Source organism: Nipponia nippon, unplaced genomic scaffold (genome assembly GCF_047370975.1).
Source record: "Nipponia nippon isolate SJK-2023a ecotype South Korea unplaced genomic scaffold, ASM4737097v1 scaffold_3, whole genome shotgun sequence".
In the NCBI taxonomy this organism is placed as follows: Eukaryota; Metazoa; Chordata; class Aves; order Pelecaniformes; family Threskiornithidae; genus Nipponia; species Nipponia nippon.
In genome coordinates, this window is record NW_028262347.1 from 107,256,601 (window position 1) to 107,271,437 (window position 14,837).

The 14,837-nt window shown below is 44.2% G+C and overlaps 1 protein-coding gene across 1 annotated transcript in view; it reads right to left on the reverse strand.

Annotated features, from left to right (window-relative positions):
* ACTA2 (actin alpha 2, smooth muscle) overlaps positions 1 to 2,196 on the reverse strand; it is a 42,757-nt gene extending 40,561 nt beyond the window's left edge. Inside the window, exons 1-2 of the mRNA XM_087764503.1 lie at positions 1,943 to 2,196; positions 59 to 608 (exon numbers count right to left, since the gene is read on the reverse strand). The gene's annotated coding sequence lies outside the window, so the exon portion shown is untranslated. The remainder of the gene's footprint in view (positions 1 to 58; positions 609 to 1,942) is intronic.
* Between the last annotated feature and the right edge of the window lie 12,641 nt (positions 2,197 to 14,837).

The window sequence follows — 14,837 nt, forward strand, 5'->3', positions numbered from 1 at the left end:
ACTCAGGTTAGTAAATCACAAAAAGGGAGATCACTCTCCTGAAAAAAAAACACCTTACCTTTCTGTGCTCTGTGATGGAAGAGGGCTCAGCTCCTAACTTCAAAGAACCAATAGTGCTGGCTGTTTTGCAACGAGGCCTTTCCTGCTCACGCACCCATTTATGCAAAGTCTCACAAAATCTTTCAACAGAAGAGGAGACCTCAGTGGAAAGGTTTGATTTTTTTCCAGGTCACACAGTAAGCAGGATGGCTTTCTTCTTTGGCTTTGCTGTCAGTTCCCTAGAGAGCATCTTCAGGCAGTGTCAAGACTCAGCCAAAACATGAGGAGATCTGCCTGGGCTTGCTCCCACCTGCCAGCCAGGGCGTGCTGGTCTGCGGGGTAAGGTCCAGTTACTGCCACCTGGCCCCGAGGGTGTGGAAAGGGCAGGGCAGGGCAGGTCTGGCAGCAGGGTGGCAGCTGCTGGCAATCCACCCCCCAGGCAACACCAGGCGCCCACAGCTGCATGGGGTTGCTCCAGAAGGTCACGTTGCTAGAGCTGAGGTGCCTGCAAGGGCAGCATGTGGCCCTTGAAAACAGCTAGAAATCTGTGTATGGCATCAAGCATAAGCCTGAAAGGAAAGGCAGGACTTAGATTAGCTTCAAAAACTTTAAGCCTTTCATAGACTTGACCCATCAAAGGTCTGAAGGACACAGAGCATGTTCTGTTGCCAAGCCCCGACCTGGTTTAGGCTGCACAGCTCTTCCCCAGGTATCAAGCACCACATAGATGCTAAGTGCTCAGAAAAACTTTCCACCCCACTTTGGAGCCTCTTGCCTCTAACCTTTCTGCATTTCCTAAGTGTCTAATCAATCAGCTTGCCGTTACTATACTGCCAAAATCCCCACACTGTGCTGCTTTTCAAAGGAAAACCTTCAGGCTGCTGTAGCTGGATGGTGTAATGCCCATGCACCAGACTTGCGCACCTGTGGACTGATTAAGGCATAGCATTGTATAAATTACTTGTGTCTGTGCTATCTGTGTACAGATCTGATACGCTGTGACAGTGTGTTCCTCATTGCCATGTTTTGTTCGGGCTCCACACATACAGGAGAATAAAACGTCTGCCTTTCCGAAAAGCAGCACAGCAGCGGTGTAGGCTGTGCCATCCCTCCTAGGCTGCAGTTATGTAGAAGCACAGCCAAGACAGGAAGGAAGGCAAGGTCCATGCTCTCACAAGCCCTGGTAGACAGGCTGCTCCCTGTACCATGTTCCACCCAGGAAGGCATAAATGTAGCTTAAAGGTATGTTGGCAGGTGCTTGACTTGAACTCTGGCTTTTCTTGGCTTCTGGCTTTATCTCTCAGTGTGAGTGAGGCATCTGGCCACCAGAAACTAAGGTTGTCCACCTGTCAGGGCTTCAGTGGGTCAGTCAGTATAACTGATCTGCATCCATCTTAAAATGGAGGTACCAAACCTCATAAATTTGGGGCAGTGAAATAGAATGAGAAATTTTTCTTTCATCACACCGGAATTCCCCAACCTCAGTATAATGAAGATGGTTTAAAAAAAAAAAAAAGTCCCTGAGCAATGAGTCATATTCTCCTTAGGAGATGTCTGCAAGGCTGAACCCAGACTGCCATTAACTCTAGTGGTTAGCATACGTCATAATTTTTTTTCTTAACTGGAACACTGTGCAACAAATAAGAGGACTGATTATATTGTGCCTTTGATTTTGCAAAGGAGTGTGTATGTCTACACTCCAGTCAGCAGTGCGGCATAGAGATATCTGATCAAGTTTAAAGTACCTGGACCAGGGACCGAAAGTGATTTAGTTCTGCCGACCCACAGTAACACACCCAGCTTTCCACTGCCTCCTGCTTCTGGCCTCATTTTCTAACTAGGGCTGCACAGGAAAATCATACCGAGCAGGTTACATTAGCACTGTTTCACCTGTCACTCTCACCTTTCATTCTCAGAAGGACAGGCCATGCAGAGTCTCATGCTGAAAAGCAAGACGACTGTCACTGCCGTAGCTGCTCGCTGAAATACAATTCTGGTATCTTTACTCTATGGTCTGCATTTTGCACGCTTGCCATGACCAGCCTCTTTACCCCAAACGACAAGGCTGTGTCCTGAGCAGTGTAAAATAACTCCTTTCTCAGCCTTAGGCAGGGGAAAAAAAAAAAATGCAAGAGAAATGACTAAAAAACAGAAACCCGAAACTCTCCTGTTCTGTGGAAACCCAGCATCAGAAATGCAAGAGGAAACTGAAACAGAAACTTGCCCAGGGAGGGATGACTTGGCACATTTTGAAAAGCAGATTACAAAGGGGAAGGTCCCTCTTCAGGAAGTCAAAACTTTGCAAAACACTTGCATTTGTTATTTAAATAGTAAAACCAGAATAATTGTTATTTAAAAAAAACAGCAATAGAAGAACAGGAACATAGAAATAAAATGCCAGAAGAATGATCTGACTTCAGTCCCCTGCAAATCAAAAATGACAACGCGAGCGAGGGGTCTGTTCAGAAATTCCACGGGCTGTTTTGCTGCACCCCCCCCCCCCCATCTGCTCACCCGCGCTGCGAACTGTAGAATAGTTCCTGCTGGCCTGCGAGCAAACCAGGCACCTGTGAGAAGACAGAAACAAGATCACTATCACAGTGTGGCACCAGAAGAAAGCAGGAGAGGTTCAAGACAGCTCCAGTATACAGGATTGCTGCAATATGAAATAAATTCTTTTTAAAGTTATCCTGCAGGCTGCCAGTTCTTGAAAAGACATGGCTGAGAAATGAAGTGCTGAGTACAAAGAGCCTGAAATGTTTCTGTACAGATAGCATGAGAAGCATATTAAAATGTGAGAGAGACGTAGGCTTGTATGGAGGCTCCTGTGTGGAGGAGAGGAAAGGAAAACAACACAAATTTGTGAGAATAAAACTGTATTGGGAAAAGCATTGGAGTTAGACAGTTTTCTTGTTTTGAGGGAAGACACAACCTCAAAATTCACATTCCTCTTTTACTGTTTGTCAATACTTTGATTTTGGACTTGAAAGGGAAGCTCGCGTTCCTGCTATCCCACTGCTAGTGAGAGGAAAAATGCCCACCATGTGCGTCTAGCCTCTAGTACGGAGCTGCGGTTGAGAACTACAAGGGATGTGGGAACAATCACAAAACTCAATGTACAGTCAATATTTTCTGGATGGCTTTTCAGTGGTTTTAGTTCAAGTTCCTTTCCAAACTGAAAGCAAGACTTTTAAGGCAGACAGAGTGCTAGAGGGCCCTTTCCCACATGGCCTCTTCCCACAGAGACACAGAGGTCTCTCGCTCCCCCAGTAAACCAGCAACTGTGACCAAGTGCTATCTTCATAGCAGACAACCTAGCGGGGAATCAGCAAAAAAATTCTGTGATCACAGGGGTGCTGAAAAGAGGGTCCTGAACAAACGCAGGGGAGGAGTTAGTGATGGAAAGCAATGGCAGGAGAGAGCCAAAGGTGCAGTCCTTGGAGGGACAGCACTCAGCCTCCCGTGCCCCAGGGGCATGTATGGAGGTCACTGACCCTGCCTCCCATACATCTTCCCGCAGTGGTGTCCACACAACTGGCTGTCCACAGGAGAGGATAAATATACCTCTGTGTGTGTTGCTGGGATATGAACAAGCAATGATGAGGCAGAAGTACCGAGTTTCATTTCCTGCATATTTACCCTACAGTCACTAATGGGATCGATATATTTTCCAGATTATCAATATCTGAAGATTTACATTCTCTTTCTTGGTCTTTTCCTGGTCCTTCCTTCATACTGTATAAAGATCCCTCTCCAGACCTATCTCTGGGATAGCTGAAGCTGCAGGGAACATTTTACGACACTCCTCAAACTGCTCTGATGGATTGTCAGGCCTCTGGCAAGCCAGCCACCGTCCCTGCTGGGGCTGGTTGTGCCCGGGCACCTCCCCTCTTCTGGGTGGGGACCGCGGATGTCTCTGCAGTTCACGGGGAAGGGCGGCCGTGATCTGGGCTGATCTCAAAGGGTCTTGAGGTTCAAGGTCTAAGACATGAGGACAAGACTTATTCCTGTACTTTGGGGGACAGCGTGCAACTAAGCTTGTACCAGACAGTGCCCCCTCATTTGTCCAAGAATGGATAGTGGTCACTAAATAATTCAGTATTTTTGAACCTCTCAATCAAATCTCTTCAGATTTAAATTCCTTTAAACGTGTTTAAACAACCCCCCTGGGTGGTGGTGGTTTCTGGGGAAGACGGGAGGTAACAGCCAGAGCCTGCCTCGCTGTTGGCAGAGAGCAGGCACCCAGCGCTGCAGACCGCCCCCCCGCCCCGGTCAGCAGGTGGCAGCCTGCGTCCGCGCAGCCCCACGCGTGTCCCCTCCTCCCGCCGCGCGCTGGCTTGGCGGGGACCGGCCGCCTGCAAGAGCTGCCTCCCCGCAGCCGCCTGCCCTGCTCCTTCCCAGGCTCTCCGGCTGGCTGGCTGGCTCTCCGCGGCATGAATTATTCTCAGGGGGAAAGGACATTTTGTAAATGAGGTCGCACACGAAGCAAGCAGCAGGCTGGCTATGACAAGGGCACGAAGCCTTGCCCTGGTAGACCTGAGCCTGCCATCAGGCTGAGCCAGTTCCAACTCCAGTTTTACATGCGACCCCTCATGTTCCACAAGACTTAAAATGACACCTACAATGTCATAAAATGTTGTGTGACAGCTTCGTAACACTCCTCAGATTTGAGGATGAGCACAGCCTGACTCCCTTCAACTTGCTCTAGGATTAAGCGGCTCAAGAAAGTCCCACGCTGCAATGCCAAACTCTGCTGCAGCACAGCCGATGACTTGGCATCACTAGTTTTAAGTTTAATACCACATGGAGAAAAACTGTGTCATAACAAAACATTCAGGCTGCAAACGGAACACGGAAATCTGGAATTGGCGCTGTTACTGAAGTACGTGCAACATTACCTGTGCCAACATGAACGCGCATTGCAGTGAAGTCTTAATAAATGTTCACATATAAAAAAAAACAGTTGAGAGTTAGACATTCACCTCATCGTTCCTTATGCAACTGCCAAGATACCAATCAAAGGTAGGCGTTAGCAGTGGCTGAGAAAAAGTCTAGGAAAGACAGGGTGGCTGTCCTGAAACTTGGCTCTCTGAAGGGTAGTCTGCGCCACCATAACCAAGCGAAAAAGCAACTGGTGAAGATGGGGGAGGAGAAAGGGTAGGTGCTGACAGCTTAGAGGCTTTCTGGAGGAACTGGCTTATGAATAATACCCTTAATTGCTACAACATGCTATTGTAAATGGTCTTGTCTTCTTTCTCTTTGAGGCTTGTAAGTTAGCCTAGCATTTTAAATAACTAAACATTAAATGCAGTTTTGACTTCTGTTCTAGCTATAGAAATGCTGGGAATAGCTACCTCAGGAAGCTTGCTGCCAATATTTTTTTTTACTGTTACAAAATCTATGGCTGTTGCTTCCATCAGAAAAACTGGAACGACTATACATATATTGAAAATATATAATCCTGTGCCATGAGACATTAGAGCTTGCAAAGTACTCCATGTATTTTTGTTAGCTCTATTTATGTATCTTTAGCAAACAGCAAAATCAGCAACTAGCTGTGCAAGCTACACAGCTCTTTTACTGAGATGTCTTTCCTGAGAAAGCATCTGATTGTAGGAGCTTTCTTTAGACCTCCCTACAGCACTCAAAAGCCTTCCCCTGATATCAGGCGTGCTCGCATAAGGAACTTTCAAAGAACAGACCATAATGATGCTATAAGGAAAGTAATGAGCAATGTTACCCAGTGCAACTTAAATAACAATAGGTTACAGGGGCAGGTACTCGTAGGCACCCTTTAGGGAGCCAGGGTTAAGCGGTTTGTTGAATAGTTACACCAACAGGTGCTTCCAAGGATTCCTGAGCTATGGCCCCACTGCAAGGTACTTGGGGCTCAACGTCTATGGGCTGCAGGACAGACTTAGATTTACGTGGTGACCCAGGGAATATATACTGTAGGGGAGAGCCAAGGAGATGCATAGAAAATTCGTGGGGTTATTTGTCCTCTCATCATTGCTTGCCTTTACAACTGTAAGTCTCTATTAACTTGTTGTCAGTGCAACTTTTTAGGCTCTCTTTTTGTTTGTAAATGAAAACAGATGAGTAAATTAATGAGCTGGAATTTGGGGGCTGGACACAAGTTAAAAGCTCTGTTGTGTAAGGGCTGGAGTCAGTCTTTCAGAGACCAGCTTCCTCCTCCCTCCTCCAAAGGCATTCCTACATACATCACAATAAATACACACAGATCCTCCAGGAAACGCTGTTTTCAACATCCCCTAGCTCATCCAAGTCCAAACCAACTACCAACAGAACGTGCAAAAGCATTTCTCAGTAAGAAATACTGTTTTCCTACTTTCTTATCTCAGCTGTGGACCTATTCCAAAGAAAGATAGTCATGTATTTATTTTTTACTTAAATGGAGGAAATGGTTCTTCCAAATGTGACTGAAAATATTGTTGGTCAAATTAAATGAGTATATTATGTTTGGACAGCGACCAGGTCCAGAAAATTTCAGCAAGAAAAAGCGTTAGAAGCTGTAAGCAGTTCAAGATAGGACTTCAAGTGAAATCCTGCTCTATTTGGATTCAAGTTAGCAATTGGGATCAAAGGGGCAAACTATTATCACTAGAAAGCAAGAAGAATTTTTCTTTTCTAGGCAGCATTCCACCTGAGGATCTAATCAGTCACCAGCTTATACTCAGTACTTAACAAATCTCGGCAGACTTACAGACACCCTTAGTACAGCTAAGTCTATAGTGGAGTCCATGACTGAGCCAAAAAGCAAAGCAGATTTTTAAAATCTAAAAATACTAGAACAGCCTTCTTGGAGCTAAAGGCATGACTTAAAATGGGATAATGCCTATCTCTTTGGTGTCTTGCTACACTATCAAACACAGAAATGCAAGTCAGATGTTCTTCCTCCTTCTTCCACTCTAACCCCATACTAATTGGCGGAGTAGGTGTTGTTAATGTTCACATGAGATGTGGCAGAACCTGGCTGGATTCCCCTTCCTGCTCTGCAGCAGAAAATCGCATGCAAGTCTCCCACCTCCTGGAAGCATGAGTCTGGGCTATTTGAGGACGTCTCTTTCCTGATCACTCTTGTTGAAGCTGTTCCACTATGTGTAATTAAATATTCATTGCTGTGTAAGTTTGAAATTGATTTTCTCTGTTCCAGGGGATGCCTAAACTCTTAGGTTATTCACATTAGTTATCTAGTGGACCTCATGCCACAGGAAAGGCAGCCAAGGAATTGTCCAGTTTGTGAACCCAACTAATGCACAGGGGCTCAGCAGCTCAGCACTGAGAACTCACTTGTAGACACTGGCATCTGCTGAGATATTGGGTACCTAAATTCTTTTGTGGGACTAATTTGGGTTAGACTGCAGGGGGTAGCAAGAGCCAATAACATGCTGTGAAGGCAGCATTACACTATAAAGTTTTTTACCTTGTCACACTACACTGTCCTTTGGGACTTTTGTTTTGTTTTGTTCTTTTTTCCTAATAAGGTATCTGGGGCTTTCTTCTTTGAGAATACGGTACTGTTTAGGATATCAAACAGGAAATTAAGTCTTCTAGCTAAGGTGAAACCCAAGAATTTTTCCTGTTGAACAATGGACTCCAGAGAGAGTTCCTATTTAAAAAGAAAGGGCTGGAAATTCTAGCCACCTTAAAATAGATGCACACAGTCTTTCTGCTTTAAAAGCTACTGGTTACTTTCTGAGACTCAGACGACTAGGAGGGACTTTGAAAGGTCATTTACTCCAGTCCTTTGCCGTGAGGCAGGATTAATTAAAATGTTTTTGTCCTAGCCAAGAGAGAAAGACTCTAAAACTCTCTACGTAATTCATACTGATGTTTCACAATCTCTACTCTTAAAAAGTTTGCTTAACATCAAAATGAGCCCTTGGTCTATTTTCAGTCCTCTACATCTTGCCATACCCACTATGACATGGAGAAGAGGTTGTTTCCTTCCTTTTTACAACAGCCTTCCACATAGTTGAACATCATTATCATGCTTCCCGCCTCATCTTTTTTGCTCCTTTAGGCTAAACAGCACCAGTTTGTTCAGCCTTTCATTGAAAGGCACATCTTCTGCACAATGACAAGCACACAAAAATGAAAAGGACATTTTTTTCTGCTTTTCTGCATGATCACATTAGCATGATTAAGCATGCTAATTCAGTTACCCTTGAATTTCCCTTTGGTTGTCTATCTTTGAAACTTGCTAATTAGTCCCCAAAGTAGGAGTGTATTTTTAGATGCATCCATTTCTGTGCACATTGCAATCCAGAATTAAACAACTAAGGACTTCTGACTCTCCCTCACATGGCAGTATGTATGCTTAGGGGTATATAATGTCTAATCCAGGATTCTTTTTGAAAATCTTATGCTCAAAAAATTTCAGTCTAGTTCTGCTAAATCTCCTGTATTCATTACCACGTCAGCAAAGGAAGCAGAATTTATGCAGTTAGTGCATTTAGTTCCACAAGTAGTTGGCAAAAATATAATGGCTGAAATTAATTTCCTTGGCCCCTAACCAGGCACCTTTTGCAAGTGTGAAGGTATTTCACACATGACCAAATTTGCTGTCACAACCAGACCTTGGCCTATTCTGTCTCTCTTTCACATATCCTCTAAATATTGCTCTGTGAGAAGCCCCATGGAGTTGGGCTCTGTACAAAATCGTTGGGTATTACAACGCTTTGGATTTCATTTCCAGGGGAAATGTTGCTTTCACCAGGATGAAGTCTGTATCCACCTAGTTTAGATATATGATCTAAAAGAGCTCTGTGCATCTGCTTCCTTTATTCTGCTGTCATGCTAAGGGTCTGCTGAGGAATTATCTTTTTCCTGCCTCATCCTTATTTTAACAAGGCCACAAATATGCAGTTTATTTCTTTAAATGGATACCTTTTTCTGTTATTTTGTCAGGTCCTAAATGCATTTCTTAACTTTTACGGGATCATTATATCACTGGAAATGTTAGGAGTTATGACTTCAAAATTACAAGAACAAGATGTTATTTTGTCCTTTAACAACAATTTTGTCCTTTAACCCCTGCCCCTTGCTGTGACAGCTTTGCTGCTTTACCCATTTTCTCAATATTTGGTTAGAAGATACAGCCAGACTATTACCAGAAAAATTAATATAATTAATTGTGACTTGTCTAAAATCAGTTCTTTCCTGGAATTAGTCTTTAAAATTTAATTTCAACATAACTCTTATGCTCTTTGTGACTGCAGCTCTTTCTGAATCACTGTAAGGATTCTGAATCATTGTAATTAATTAACTCCTTCTCCACTGCTGGGTCATTGCTGGCAGTCAGAAAAGGTGCCAACTTATTCTTTTAAGACATAACTCCTAGCGTGCCCTACCTCAGCTGCTGTCCCCACCATGTAGCCAACACACTGTGCTCCACCACATATCGTTACTCTGCTGGCAACAGCACAGCAATAGTAGTTATAGACAGAAGAACAAATGAAATAAATGGAAGCATCTTTAGATTCAAACTTAAAGTTTTCTGTTGAAGATAAGTAACAAATTGTCAGCCTCCTAGGGAAACCCCTTCCCTAAACACGCAAATACAGGCACTGTTGTTCAAAGCAGGTTTCAGGACGTGTGTAGATAGGAACTCCAGTGAGAACACTGCTCAGTGCCAGACGAAACTTCTTAAAATACCTTATTACTAAAATAAAATCTCAATCTAAATTAGATAATTTGATATCAATAATACTAAACACATTAAACTAAGCAAGGTAAATAAGTACTTCTATCCCTAACTCAAAGTTGTATATAAATATATTCTAAATGGGTTATGAGAGCACATGCGATAATCCAGGTGAACAAAATAAAGGCGGCGGCTACTGGTAAACAGGCATCATGTACCCTAAATCTCACGCATCCACGTGTCCTGCGTGACATCCATTACTGGTGGGATTCCTTTCACATCAGGCGTTTGTCAACATTGTTGGTGTATTGATCACACAACTAAGACCCTACAGATGTAATTATTTTGTGGTCTGTCTCTGCCCTGAAGAAGACCAGTTGTCAGACGACACTGGTGAACCAGTTTGCTCTCAGTATAACTTTGTATTCCAGACAACTTTTGGAGCTCAAATCTAGGCAGGGATCTAATCTGCCATTTGGATCTACATCCTTAGAGATGCTACGTGACTCACCAGCTTGGAGGAAAGCTCTGTGATCCAAGTTGGGCACTGGCTCCTCTGGCACCTTTCCCTACACCAGCAGTCAGCCTTGCAGCATTCTGATGAAGTGAGGAGGAAAAGAAAAATATGGAAAATGTTTAACAGAACTCCTATTTGAATGTAAATAAAGCAAACAGCACATGCCACGGCAGCAGAAAAATGTTTGAAAGAACACAGTGCTAGGGGGCTGCCAGTGATCACACAGCTAAAGCACTTCCAGGATCTGGCACATCAGTCACAATGTTTATCGTAAGCCAAAACACAGCCCAATTCAGCAAAACAGTCAAGCACTGAACGCGACCAACATCTAAAAAATCATTCTGAGGACTCACAGGTGTGTTGCAGTTTTAGATATGGTAGCGTTTGACGGTTCATCTCAACAGCCTCTCCACACACCCACTAACCTGCATTGCTCTGCATTTGTAGCGGCATTTAAACATTCATCTTAAAGTATGTGGAGCACTACTTTAAATGCACTGTAACTGCAGACATACCTATGTCATATTTTGTCCTTTACATGCAACTGCTTTATGTGGCCACAGTGGTACAGATGTCCAGAACATAAGCAACACATGTCAAAATTCACTTTCTACTTCTAGAAATCTGTTTTTCTTTTTCCACCTGCACATCTGTTACTTTTAGTTAGGCCAGATGATAACAAAAAGCTAGGGACACCTCTAGAATGAAAGCAACAAAGATGACTGTGCATCACAGATGCAAACACCTCCACTGGTACCACACCAACCTAATGCCTTCTTGCCTCCCCCCAGGATTAGCAGCACTGGTGACAGCCAGGCAGACAAGACAGCAGGTTTCTCTCTGGGTGTTCAAGATTGCATTATCATAGAGCAGATATAGGATAGACTGTAGGGAGACAGGCCTAATAATTAGGAAGAACTGTAAATATATGGTAGGTACCCAGCTAGAAATCACAGCTGATTATATATGGGATGCAAGCAAGAAGCTAAGATGAAGCAGGAAAGGACCTGGCCAGAAACCAGGCTGAGAAGGAGACAGATACAGGAGCGGGGAGTCCCAGCAGATTCCCGGAACACAAACTGCTATCTCTTGCAGATGGGAAGTGCTGACTAAACAGAACCAGGTGTTTGTGCAGGCACCACACTACAATTCCACACCGGTCCAGCACCTCAAATTCACTGATGGACATTACCCAACTTTGCCTTAACATCAGAACCAGACAACAGCAATTCAACCTCCTCTGGGGAAGCCTCCTGTATACCTACACTACGGCCTTCCCCAAGGCGAGCGTAAGGATTGCCTTGAGCACGATGTTGTTTTGCTCCTTACAGCTAAGTGACAGATGTCAGGATCTCAAGGCCTTGTTCATCAGTGTACTGGGCGAGTACCGAGAGCACTACTATAACTGCAGATACCATCAGGCTTACTCTGCAATAAGGTGGACTTTTCAGCATCCTAATTGTGGCAGCCCTACATGCACTGGTCTCATTAGACTTTAGTATGTCCTAGGGAGGCTGCATGTGGAGTGCCAAGAGGGTGAAGAGGAGTCGTTACCCTGCCAGGAGGAGTTAGAGGCAAGCGGGTCATCGGGACTGTGAAGCAGGTCTGGGATCAGAGCCTGGCAGCTTTGAGATGTGGCAGAAAATTGCAGATATTGCTGGAGGCTCCATGTGCTGGTATCTGATCCATGGGAATATGGAGGCTGTATGAGAAGAAAAGCATAGGTAAGTAGGTAAATTATTTAAAAAAAAAAAGTAACTAAATTAAAGGAAGAAAGTAAGGGATGCTACTGAAGCACAAAACAAAAAAAGTCTTATGGCTGCCTGTATGCTTGTTTGACATTTTTTCTGCCTTGGCCTGACCAATGTCAGTATAAGGTGTTTCCCATGCCATTGCTGTAGGTAATGCAGCTAAATGCAGCTAATTTTGGATATCTAGCTATAGTCAAAGAAAGTGCTTCCTTGTTTACAATAGGCACTAAATCAAGCCTAAGCTTATTAGAAGGAAGAGTCCCTTGGAAACTGATAGATTGAATTTTCCTCACATTAAGATGGCTGGCATAACTCATTCATTTCAATAGAATTACTTTTGATTTCTAACAGTGTAAATTAGAGTAGAATTGTAATAGGATGACATCTCCTTACCACAGGACTCAAACTAGACCTTCCAGACAGCTGGTAGCACCTAATGGCTGCCTGCAGCATTATGCAATGGCTACAGAAATATTCAGTTCCATCCACGTGTGGAAAGAATAAAAATAGAGAACTGAAGAAGACTCTGGTTTTGAGATGTGTAGGAAAAAGCCCAAACCAAGGGCTACAGTGTGTTGCATCATGGTAAATCACAGGAAGAAAACTTTTTATTACCTAATATAGGAGGAGAAAGGAAAAGGAAATATACATACAAGTTTCATACTTAATGAGATGTTGACCCGAAATAATTCCAGGACCTACATTTAAATAGAAAGGTATATTTGGGTTTTGCTTTTATTAATGGGATACATGTAAATATTCAGTTTTCCCATTTTTTAAGCTTTAAAAAAAATGAAACAGCATAAAGATTTTACTGTCTTTCAGAAAGCTAGATTATTTAAACAGCTGCAGCCGTACCACTTCCAGTGGAAGATAAAACTTTTGCACGATAAACAATGTGGCAGTGGCTCCGCATAGGCTACAGCTGCAAAAATTTGGTTTTCCTCCTTCACTGTTAAATGGTGTAAAAAATAATAGCCAAACTGCATATATGGCCACATATCTTTCTCCCTATCCTTCACCCACCTATTCTTAAACCTCAGGCTATCTCTTTTCTTGGGTTGTACTTAAATTTCTGTCATGGCCTGTAGCATCCCCAGTGCTGAGGACAGAAATACACCAGAACATCTAGGCTTTTTTGGTCAATGTTACTTAGGGGGTCATCAATTCAGTTGTACCTTAAAGCCCACAAAGTCCTATGCTAGCCTTGTGCCTTTTCCCTCAGGTGCAGCTGTCTAGTCCTCAGTTCCCTTGCCACAGCTCTCTTAGGGGAGCGGGATCGATGGCCCTGTACATCACTGTGTAGCACAGCAGTGCCCAGCCAGTTCCCTTAGCCCCCCTCCAGTAAGCCACGTACACAGCTCTCCTTTATCACACGGCTGCATTGGCTGCACCTGGAACAGCACAGCCTATTTCTGCAAGAACAGTCCTTCTGCCACTGTTGCAGGAAACTGGATTTGTTGCACACACACACAGAGACTGGGTGTGCAGTGCACACATGGTGAACATGATGCTCCTTGAAAGCACTGGAGCTCCTGTTCAGGCATGGTGCAGCCACCCAGTGAAGCGTGTGCATGCTCAGGGAGGACACCAGCAAGGAAGGGGCTGCCGCTGCCAGAATAATTGGTGCAAGCTACTGCCAGCCACCTTCTTCCTCAGTAGTAACCCGAGAGCACACAGGGACTGAGCCAAAGAATTGTTCTGGCAATAGAAATAGTTTGAACCTGGCCACCTTGAGCTCCTCAGCCCCTCCTATCCGATACATGCCCATCTTTTTCTATCTTGGAAACCACCATGTGCAGTTCAGGATGACGGACAAGGAGACAGTTCCCAGCTTTGTTCCCACAACCTGCTAATATATACCTGGGGCAAACAGGAAGAAGAATGTTGGATGCTTTGCCTAGTCTTGAGGGCATCTGCGTCTCACCTGGCAGCGGTGCATCCTTGCCAAGGATCCTGTTCTGCACAGAAACTTTCCACTGATCCTGCAACACTGCTCCTGGAAGAAGAGGAATTTTATCAGCCTTTCCTTGAGGTTCTTCATTTTCCCTCCTTCTGTCACAGGTATATTCTGGGTAGAATAGGTAGAAGTCTATTTTCTACCAAGCCCACAGCTTTTCTGTGATGAGCAGAAGGGATCAGAAGTCCTGCCTTTCAGGACACACTGCTTCCAGGGCTTGGTTCCTCCCATAGCATCCACCCTTACCAAGGGAAATAGCCCAGGTTTCAAGCACCTTTGTGGAGCATTTCTAGATGTTTGCTTTTCCACCGTGACAGCCTAATGTGCCTCTTAGCTCTTTCCCACCAAGGAAAGGCAGTGACTCTCTGTGCCTGGCAAATTTACCATGACATACTCCACCAATGCATCTCCCAAAAAACACTCCATAAAAAGAGCTTATTCCCAGCATTGTTGTCCAGAGGGAGTTTGCTGGAGAAGAAACAATAGGCTGTTTCCACAGTGTCATGACTATCTTGTTTCCTGCCTTCTCGGTAAAATGGTCTTAAGAGATCTGCACTAAGTGGGAGCAACAAGGCTAACACCAGTGAGATGAAATAAAAGACGTGGTATTTCTGTGGAGCAGCTGAAGTTGATGGCATCAGCTGAAACAGGGACAGAGCAAGCATGCTGGAAACAGAGATGGGGAGAAAATTAATTAAGTAAACAGCAAAACAAGACGACTGATTGTGTCATGTTTCTGTGGCAGTAGCTAACAGAGATGCTGTAGAAATGGAGAGGCCACTGCAAAAAGGAGGATGAGCTATACCCCTTGACTGGGGCAATTTTAAAGTAGATTGCTCTGGTGTCATAAGAAAAAGCTCTGGGATGCTGTGTGTTCTCGTTTTGCCAACGAGATACAGTGTT